The sequence below is a fragment of the Vicugna pacos genome, chromosome 2 (assembly GCF_048564905.1).
Source record: "Vicugna pacos chromosome 2, VicPac4, whole genome shotgun sequence".
NCBI lineage: Eukaryota > Metazoa > Chordata > Mammalia > Artiodactyla > Camelidae > Vicugna > Vicugna pacos.
In genome coordinates, this window is record NC_132988.1 from 59736586 (window position 1) to 59748036 (window position 11451).

Consider the following 11451-nt stretch of genomic DNA (forward strand, 5'->3'; position numbering starts at 1 on the left):
GTTTGTCTTTAGGGCAAAATGTTTTTATTACTTCTTACCAGGTCTGTAAACAAGCTGTTGTGCTCCTGGCTAAGAAGATTAAGTGCCCAGCTACCTGAATCTTCAGAACATGAGGTTCTAACTAGTCTATGAAGAGGAAAGGCTCTTAGACAGTAAGGATACAGGAAACCATAAGGGATAGCGGCTCTGAGGCTTACGTTTGTGTTTTGGTTTTTGCAGTGAGAATTTAAATGGTTAAGTTTGATTTGCTTTTCTTTAAAAGAATGGCTTGTGGAAAACCAAGGCGTCTACTCCAGAGAGGTAAAAGAAGTCAGAAGTAGGCAACTATAAACTAAAAAGTCATGCTAGGCCTACCTCCTTGAAGACACCATGTACCCCATTCCCTGATTTGATGTAATTGTTTTCTTCCCCCCGCTTAAAAAAACCCAATAAATTTGACATATAATATTGTGTAAGATTAAGGTGTACAGTGTGTACTTTGATACATCTATATATTGTAACTTAATTGCTGAGATATAGTGATATATATCACATTACATAATTATAATACAATATTGTTGTTTATATTCATTATACTGTGCCTTAAATCTCTGTGTCTTATTTACTACTTGTTGTAAGTTTGTACCCTTAAACATCATCAGCCTTACCCCTTGTACTTACCACTTGTCCGCCATCCCCTGGTAACCATCCTTTTTACACTCTGTTTTTTATAGGTTTAACTATTTTAGATTCTAGATATAAGGGATATCGTATAATACTTGTCTTTCTCTGTTTTTATCTTGATTAACATAGTTGCCCTAGGTCTGTCCATGTTATTGCAAATGGGAAGATATCCCTCTTTGTCATGGCTGAACAATATTCCATTGTGTATTTGTACCACATCTTTTTATATCCTGTTATCCTTTGATGGACTTTTGGGTTGTTTCCATATCTTGGCTACTGTGAATAATGCTGTGATAAACACAGGAGTGCATATACCTCACTGAAATCCTGCTTTCATTTCCTTTGGGTATGTTCCCAGAAGTGGAATTGCTGGACTGTATGTTAGATCTATTTTTAATTTTTTGATTAACTTCTATATTATTTTCCATAGTGGTTGGACCAATTTACATTTCTATCAACAATGTATAAGGGATTTTTCCCTTTTCACCACATCCTCACCAGCACCTGTCTTTTATCTTCTTGATAATAGCTATTTTAACAGGTACTATGTGATATCTCATTGTGGTTTTGATTTGCATTTCCCTGGTGATTAGTGATGTTTAGTATCTTTTCACGTGTCTGTTGGCCATTTTGATGCCCTCTTTTGAAAAATGTCTATTTTTAATCAAATTATTATTATTTGTTATTAAATTGACTAAGTTCTTTATGTATTTTGGATATTAATCATTTATCTGATATATAGTTTGCAAAAACTGTCTCCTACTATGTAGGTTATCTTTCCATTTTGTTAATTGTTTCTTTTGCTGTGTAGAGGATGAGTTTGATGTAATCCCATTTGTTGATTTTTGCTTTTGTTGTTTGTGCTTTTGGCATCATGTTAAAAAAAATAATAATCACCAAGACCAATATGGATGAGCTTCTTCCCTATGTTTCTTCTTGGAGTATTATGGGATTATGTCTTATATTTACATGTTTGATCCATTTTGAGTTCATTTTTGTGAATGGTGTGAAATAGGGGTCCAATTTCATTGTTCTGCATACATTTCTCCAATTTCCCTGGCACCATTTGTTGAAGACACTGTCTTTTCCCCATTGGGTATTCTTGACTCCCTTGTTGAATATTAGTTGACTATATATGCCAGGATTTAATTCTCGGCTTCCTATTCTGTTTCATCAGTTGATGTGTCTATTTTTGTGCCAGTACCATACTGTTTTTATTACTATGGCTTTATAGTATAATTTGAAATCCAGAAGCAGTGATATCTCCAGCTTTGTTTTTTTCGCTCAGGATTGTTTTGGCTATTTGTTTTTTTTTTTTTTTTGTGGTTTCAGACAAACTTTAGGATTGTTTCTTCTATTTCTGTGAAGAATATCTTTGTATTTTGATGGGGATTATGTTGAATCTCTAAATGGCTTTGGGTGGTATGGTCATTTTAACAATATTAATTCTTCCGGTCTGTGAACACAGGATGTCTTTCCATTTGTTTGTGTCTTCTTCAGTTCCTTCCAGCAGTGTCTTGCCGTTTTCAGATATTGCCGTTGTACACATATTTTACTTCCTTGGTTAAATCTGTTGCTAAATATGTTGTTATTCTTGATGCTATTGTGAATGGGATCATTTTCTTTATTTCTTTCTCAGATGCTTCATCATTACTGTAAAGAAATGCAATTGATTTCTGTATGTTGATTTTGTATCCTATCACTTCACTGAGATCATGGATTAATTCCAACAGTTTTTTGAACAACTCCTTGGAATTTTCTACATATAAGATTCTGTCATCACCAAATGACAGTTTTACTTTCTTCTTTTGGATTTCGATGCCTTTTATTTCTTTGTCTTGCCTTATTGCTCTAAGGACTTACAGCACTATATTGAATTGAAGTGGTGAGAATGGCATTCTTGTCTTGTTTCTGATCTTAGAGGAAATATTTTCTATTTTTCTCCATTGAATATAATGTTAGCTGTGGGTTTGTTGACATATGGTCTTTATTATGTTGAGGTATATTCCTTCTATATATATATGTATTATATATATATATACATATATATGTATATATGTATTACATGTGTTGATTTGCATATGTTGAACTATCCTTTCATCTCAAGGATAATTCCCAGTTGGTCTTGGTGTAAATCCTTTTAATGTGTTCTTGAATTCAGTTTGCTAATATTTTGTTGAGAATTTTTGCATCTATATTCATCAGGGATATTGGTCTATAGCTTTTTTTTTCCCGTTGTGGTATCCTTATCTAATTTTGGTATCAAAGTATGCTAGTTTCATAGAATGAGTTTGGAAGTGTTTCCTCCTCAATATTTTGGGAGGGTTTGAAGAGGAAAATTTGATACGTTTTATTTCCATTTTCATTTGTTTTGAGGTAATTTTTACTTCCCTTTTGATTTCTTCTTTGACCCAATGATTGTTTGAAAGTATGTGTGTGTGTGTTTGTCTTTTGAAAGTGTGTTGTTTATTAATTCTTCTTTAAATGTTTTGTAGAATTCTCCAGTGAAGCCATCATGGAGTTTCCTGTGTTGGGTTTTTTTTGATTATTGATTCAATCTCTTTATTAGTTATTGTCTGTTTAAATTTTCTAGTTCTTCCTGATTTAGTCTTCGTACATTGTGTGTTTCTAGATGTATCCACTTCTTCCAAGTTGTTTAATTTGTTGGCATATAATTGTTCATAGTAGTCTCTTAATGATTCTACATATTTTTGTAGTATTAGTTGTGGTGTCTCCTCTTTTATTTTCATTTTTATTTTCATCTTCTTTCTTTTTTCTTAGTCTAGCTAAGGGTTTGTCAGTTTTGCTCATCTTTTCAAAGAATCAGCTCTTAGTTTTTTTGATCTATTCTGCTGTTTTTCTGGTCTCTGTTTCATTCATTTCCACACTGATCTTTATTATTCCCTTCCTTATGCTAACTTTGGGCTTAATTAGTTCATATTTTTCCAGTTCCTTAAGATGTAAAGTTAAGTTGTTTATTTGACATCTTTTAAATTTCTTAATATATGTGTTTATTGATATAAAATTTCCTCTCAGAACTGTTTTTGCTACATCCCACAAAATTTGATATGTTTTATTTCCATTTTCATTTGTTTTGAGATAATTTTTACTTCCTTTTTGATTTCTTCTTTGACCCAATGATTGTTTGAAAGTTTGGTTTTTTTATTTTATTTTTTGAAAGTGTGTTGCTTAATTTCCATATATTTATAGATCTTCTCATTTTCCTCTTGTTGATATCCAGTTTCATACCATTCTGGACAGAGAAGATAGTATGATCTTAATCTTCCTAAATTTGCTAAGATTTGTTTTGTGGCCTATCATATGATCTATCCTGGAGAATGTTCCATGTGCACTTGAGAAGAATGTGTATTCTACTTCTACTGGATGGAATATTTTGTATATGTTTATATGTTTATTTGTTCAATTCCAAGGTTTCCTTGTTGATTTTCTTTCTGAATGATTTCTTCACTGTTGAAAGTAGAATATTGAAGCTTCCTACAATTATTGTATTGTTGTCTATTTCTCTCTTAAGGTCTATCATTATTTACTTAATGTATTTTGGTGCTTGATATAATTCTTTATCTTGAGAAATGCAACATGGATTTAATTTAACTTGAATTAGTGCATAAAGGGAGATTATAAAGTACTTTAAAAAGAAATTATGATGACAACTCTGAAGGGAGGGCATTTCTTCCATAGTGAAATCGTTTGATGATGGTAGGTTTAATTCAGGTTGAAGTTAGGTTATTTTATTACTCACTGCTCCTCAACCCCAAACTAATTTTGACTTGCTTTTCCTTTACTCCAGCTTCCTTTCAGGATGTCAAGATATGTTATAATACCAATAACACTAATAATAAAGATAATACTTCAAAAATAGCCTGTACATCTGGAGTGCTTGTTTTGTGCCAACACTTTTCTTTATACATATTTCACTTATTTCTTTCAGCAATCTTAGGAGGTAGATGTTTTTATTAACTCCATTCTAAGGATATAGGAAATTTACATAATTTTTCCAATCTCATCCAGCTGGTAAATGATAGTGTTCAAATCCAACATAGCTCTTAACTACTACTACTACTTCTATGACTATGACAACAACCACCAGTACTACTTACTACCATTAACTATAATAACTGCAATAACAATAACCGCTACTACTACTGAAACAGCTGCATTATTGAGACTATGACTACTAGTCCTCCTACCCCTACTCCTACTACTATTACTAATCCTACTACTATTGCTACTACTAAGTATGAACACTTATCCATTGTCACTTTAAGTTCAGTGATACAATAATCTTGAATTAGATCTGAGGCTTTTTTATTAATGATACATCAGTAACTCCTCATACTTTTCTATTGAAGTAGCCCTAATGACAGGTGGAAGTGAATTGAGGGGTTAGGCATGGCCCAAAACAATCCTACAGAAGACTAGAACTATCTAGAAGTTTTGCATTTTTTTCTTTAAAAACCTCCCTCACATACTGTTTTTCTGTCATAATAAATTTGTGTTGGTTTTAATATAATAAGAATATTTCCCCTAATAGATTGTGAGTGAAATTGACAAGATGGAAGCTGTGCCAAGTAATCTGGTGACTGTATTTTCCCAGTGTCCCTAGGTGTGTGAGTTTGTGCATAGTAGGCTGACAAACATTGATGCATGATGACAAATAATTGATTGGCTGACTTACATAAAAGGCTGGAAGTTAATGCCAGCTCAACCTTGAGTTCTTAGTTCAAATGCTATCTCTTGAAGAGAAAGGTTTCCCTGCTTCCCCTTGTTCCCATAACTTTGTCAATTCCTCTTTTATATCCACTCCTTCCCAGCCACCAATTTTTCTTAAATATTACTAATCCTCAGTAGCTCATAAAACTTTTGTAATTTTACAAAAAGTAAATTACATGAAGTCAAAGATCATGTCTAGTTTTTTCCTCCACTATTAAATTCCTGGATTTAACACAATGCCTGACACATAGTGGGGCCTGAAAATGTCACATGCATGTATAAGAGAATACATGAACATTTTGCAGAGTCATCTCTTCTTGGCCTCAGCTGGGTATGGATGTGAGCAGCATCTTTAGGCTTGGCAGTCTCCCTATATCCAGAAACAGTACAATTGATAACTCATTTATTCGTCATCTTTGGGGAATGAAATGGGTCCCATGTGTGACGTAGCCGTATAAAGCGAAACGTGTATTTAAGTTTTAAAACTTAAAACTACAGCCATTTGGACAGGTGCCCATCTGGATACCCTTTACTGGCTACTGATAACTTTTTGGTACAAGATAGAGCAGTCCCACTGTTCATCAGCATGCGTCTGTACTTTGCTTAGGTGGTATGGGGTGTCATGGGATGCGGTTAGGTAGAGAAGATTGGTGCCTGTCCATCTTCTTTAAAAGCTGACCACTACATCCTTGCAACACTTGTTTTCCTAATGGGATGTTCTTCAGGAATGACAGATTTACCTTTTTTGGCTAGTTAATTTTATAGAAACTGTAGAGAAAGGGGAATCCCCTGTAGGTTTCTCTGTTTCTTTGGCCTAATACTAACATAGTCAGCCCATGCTGGGCTGTTTAAATAACGCTGAAATTCTCACTTATCTAGCAATATGGGGGATAGCAGTGTTCCACATAAGTGGATTTTCCAGATAACTGAAACTTATCTTGCTACCTTGCAAACTTAAAAATTTACCATTTCTATAAACTCTTCTAAAATATATGATACCCATCCCTGCCTGCATTTTATATCAGAGTATACTGAATATATTTTACCTTTATTTTGATGGCTTAAGGTCAGAAGTTTGAACATAGAATCATAGGATTTTAGAGTGTGGTGGGCCTTGATGAAGACCATCTGATTCAACTCCATCCTAGTAGACAGGAAGAGAATGAGGCCCAGAGAGCTGGCATGACTTTCTGAAGACTGCGCAGCTGGGCAAATAGAGACCAAGATGAAAGTTCAGCTCTCAGCTCTTATCTTCCCATTGTCCTATATGAAAGGTTTAGGTATGTAGGGTTTTTCATCTCTCCAATAAGTAACTCTAAACTACTAAGTTTATTAAGTTGTTATTCCTGATTTTCCTTTCTTCCCCCTGTATCCTTTAGTTGAAAAAGTCAGTTTTCATTTCTTGCTTTCATCGTGTATTTGCCTCTATTTGTCATTGTATTTGGGGTACTTCAGTACTTCTTTAATAAAGCAGGTGGTGGTAATGACGGGAGTGAGGACTTAAAATTTTTTTTAACTAATAAACTTTGTTAGAGCAGTTTTAGGTTCACAGGAACTTGAGTAGAGAGTACAGAGGGTGCCCAATTACCCCTGGAGTGGTGACTTTTTAAAAAGCATTTCTTCTAGTTCCCACAATTTAGCACAATGTCTTGTGTGTAGTAAGCACTTAATAAAATACTTGTTGAATGGTGGATTCTATCAACTGTGGGCTGGGGAATCAAATAGTGAAGGTTCTTTGAAGTGTATTTTAAATAAGAGTACACTGTACTGTAATGAGGTTCTGAGAGAGAACCTGGGGGGCAGATTGTAAATAAAGTATATTAGCTTTGTGACACCACTTTGGCTACTCAGAGTCCTTGTTTGCTTACTTCTGAGTTTTCAGGCCATTCTGGATGATTAAAGCCATTGGATAAAATAAGCATAACTATGGTAGGAGTAATAATAAAAATAACAACAACAATAATAATATTCTATATGAAAAATGCTTTAAGCTAGATTTGGGAGTTAGATTTTAGAACTAATTGTGACACCACAACATGGATAGGTCATATTTACAGTTGTAACCTGGTATCTGGCCCAGCACCTGGTTTTAACCTGGTGTCTATCACAGCTACTAGTTATAACCTAGAGACTAACACAGTGACCTATGTAGCACAGTACATAGGAAGGGCTCTAACCCTTAGAGGAGGCACTGTCTGACTTGAATTCTGAAGAATAAATTGGAGTGAACCAGGTAAAGGGAGTGGTTGCCTTTGAAAAGTACTTTACTCAGAGGGAAAACCAGTTACAAACTCCCCTGTGGGAGAAAACCCCTTGAGAATAAGGGGATTGTAGTCTGTGCCACTAGAAAAATAAGCAGAGATAGATACTCATGGAGGGTCTGAGAAATTTCCTAAGGAGCAGAAATTTTATTTGGAAGTACTATAAGGAGTCACTGGAGCATGTTAAGTTGGGAAATTATGTGGTCAGAGTTGTTTTAGAAAGATCACTTGGGTTTCATGATGGAAAATTTATTTATTCTACAAATATACATTAAGGATCTGCCTTGTGCTAGACACTCTTCTAGGAGCTGGAGCTAAAGCTCTGATTAGTCAACTCCCTAATCTCAGGGAGCTCACATTCCAGTGCCTTTTTATGTTTATGGTGGTAGAAACAGAGGTGGGGACAAGTGGACAGATATACTTACAACTTCAGATAGTGGCAGGGGATCTGGAAAAAAAAGAACAGAGCATGAGAAGGTGGCTGGGGTAAAGAGAGTATTTGGGTTAGATGATCAGGAAATATCTTTTTGAGATGGGAGATACAGTGGAAGACAGAGAGTGGGGAGACCAGGTAGGAGACTACAGATTTGCAGATGAGAGTGGTAAAAGGCTAAAGGTAGAGGTAGTGGTAGCAGTAATGGAGAAAAGGACCCGATATTGCCCAACACATCAATGTTTAAGGAGGTAGAACCTGTAAGACTTGAGGAATGATTAGATGTGAGAAGTGAAGGTTGCAGAGTAGTGATGGTGACAGTATCAGCAGCAGCCACCTCTGGACCAAGCCTTGTGTCCTGGTCCATGTCACATTCTGCACAATGATCTGGTGCCCGATGCTGCCCTGTTAGTCTTGGACATTTTGGAAAGATTGGCGGTACTTATGGATGGTTCTCTTCTCCTTCCAGGAACTTGGAAGACTAAATTTTGTAGCCCTCTTGCAGTTGCATGGAGCAGAGGGAGCTGGGAAAGAGTCATAGGAAGTGATCTCAGAGATTTTGTGAGGACCAGCTCATGTGGGACTGATGGGTCTTGAAAAAACTCTGGCTTTTATTCTGAAAGAGATATGGATATCCTGGAATATTTTGAGTAGAGAAATGATCTGAAATGACTAACATTAAAAAAAATTACTCTCGTGGCTCTGTGAGGGAAGAAATATAGGAGTTAAGGGTAAAAGCAGGCAGTCTGATTAAAAGGTGATTGCAAAAATCTAGATGATGACTTAGACTAGGGTAATAGTAGAGGCTATAGGAAGTGGCTGTATTTGGCTGTATTTTTAAAGTGGCACCAACAAGATTTGCTCTTAGGTTGGATGTAGGAGGGAAGAACAAGAGGGTCAAAGATGATTTCAAACTTTTTGACAAGAGCAACTGGACAGATGAAATTGATTTTTTTTTTTTTTGGAGAGGGGGCTAACTGTAGGAGAAACAGGTAAGAGGGAAAAAATAGTGTAATTGCTGTATATGTTAGATTTGAGATGCTGTTGTCCATCTAAGTGGCAGTGTCTTCTTGGCAGTTGGAGACACAAAGCTAGAACTTGGGGAGAGGTCATGGCTGGAAGTAGCAACTATGAAGTTGTCAGTTAATAGTTGGATACTCAGCCTGGTTGCCAAGTGAAAAAAGTATTTCAATGAATAAGTAATAATAAGCCCTGTCATATGCTGCCACTATAAGAGGTTAGATGAGAGTTGAGATATGACTATTGTTATGGTGGAGATTGGAAGTAGGTACACTGAAATGGTGGAGACAAAGTCTGAATCAAGAGAGAATTGGCAGAGAGGAATTTGCCACTGCAGGTATAAATAACTTAAAAAAATGAGATTTGCTATAAGGGAGAGCAAAGAAGTGGTGGTTGGAGGATAATCTGAAATCTGGGGAGGAATATTCTTAAAGATAAGTGATATTATCATATGTTTGTATACTGATGAGAATAACCCAGAGGGAAAACTTGAAGATGTTGGAGAGAGGGTATGCAAAATCTTCTCAAGAGCAAGAGCAGAAGAGATCCAAAGTACAAGTCAAGGAGTTGGCCTCTGATAGGACTGTAAACAGTTCATCCATTTGAACAGGAAGGAAGGAAGAGTATATGGGTACAGATGCAGGCAGGCTTGTGGCTGTAGGAAGATGTGACTCTCTTCTGACTGCCTCTGTTTTCTCAGCGAATAAGAAATCAGGTCATAATTGAGAGAAAAGATAGCAGGAGAGATGTTGGGAGTTTGAGAGAGAAAAGAAGATACGAATGTTCTTCTGGAGAGTGGGAGGTTGACAATGGATTAGAGAAATATAATATGCATGTCAGGAGGCAGTAGAGTTTGTAGTCATACGTTTGAAGCAGGGCGAATCAGCATAATTATGTATTCACCTACTCAGTGGCTTTGGTGCCTGTGATTCAAGTGCAGCTTCGGAGTGGTGTTTGCAATTATCATTGTTGGGGGTAGGGGAGGGTAGGGCATGTGCAGTACAGTGATAATAACAGTGGGTTGTGGAATCTAGGCTAGGGTGGGGAGGGAAGGTGAAAACATGGATGAGTTCAATAGATTGCTGGAATTAGGGTACCGGAGGGAGTGAGCCAGGAGGATAGCAGATGGAGCTCAGAGAGTGGGATGCTTGGAACTGAGCCAGCGGAAGCAGTGAAGTCATTTGTAATGATTGTGTGTAGAAAAGAGGGAAGCTGAAATGGGGCGGTTGGAAGATCAGATCATTGTAGTTAAGAAAGCAATGAAACTAAAAAGCCAAGATACTGGAAGGAAATCCAAGTAGACACTGAAATCACCAAGAGTAGTGGTGGAGAGTAACAGTGAGTCAGGTGCTGCCTCTTTAAGGGATGAAGAGAATTAACCTGCGGGTCTGCACATAAGTACAACAGGGAGGATGAACAAGATGTTAGAAGATTGGTAGCCTGACTTTGAAGAAGTTGGGACCCAAGGGGTTGAGGGAGAAACATTTGAACTTTACCTAGCACCTTGTATATGTCTTCATGATGCTGTCTTATTCTGCATTTTGATTTAGTCTCTGCCCTTATTCTGTCTCTTTTAGAAGCCTATCCCCTCACTAACTTGTGAGTTCATTAGGTACAGGGACTGTATTCTCATTTTTAACCACCACAGTGCCTAACACAGTACCCAATCTATAGCAGGCAATTACCATTTGTTGAATTAGATTGTACCAAATGTGCAAATTTAAAGATCAAGTGGCTAACAACCTCAGAGGATATAATATTGAAATGAAATTTACACCTAGATTTATTGTGTATAATAAAAACATAGCACTGTCAGCTAATCATGTAGTTCCAGTTGTTTCTAGAGTTCCAAAGACATTAAAAAATATAATTTGATCATAAATATTGCAAAGAAAAGCCTGAGGCCATTCTATTTGCATGGAAAGGTGCTATTTCCTTGTTTCTATGCTTCAGGAATAAAAATATCTGGGAAAGAGAAGACGTTTACTAGCTTTGATCATTTTCTGAACCCCCCAAATATTTTTTCATCCAAAATCACTCTTTGAAAGCTAAAGAATACTTAATTTCTTTACTTTGCAGAAGGAGCGATACCCCTGATTTAACCATGTCTGTGGCAAACTGGGCAATGCAAAAACACTATTCTTGAAAATCTTCTCACTGTGTAATGGCATTGTATACGATGAATAATAAACATCATAAGAAAAGAGAAATTTTGATTGAAACTGTAAACTCAACTTAGATTTGCTTCCATAACTTATTTCTGCAGCATCTAAATGAAAATTGTAAGGGTGAAAAACTATTTTATGTCATGTCCAAAATTGCCTTTTGAAAACCATGATGCAG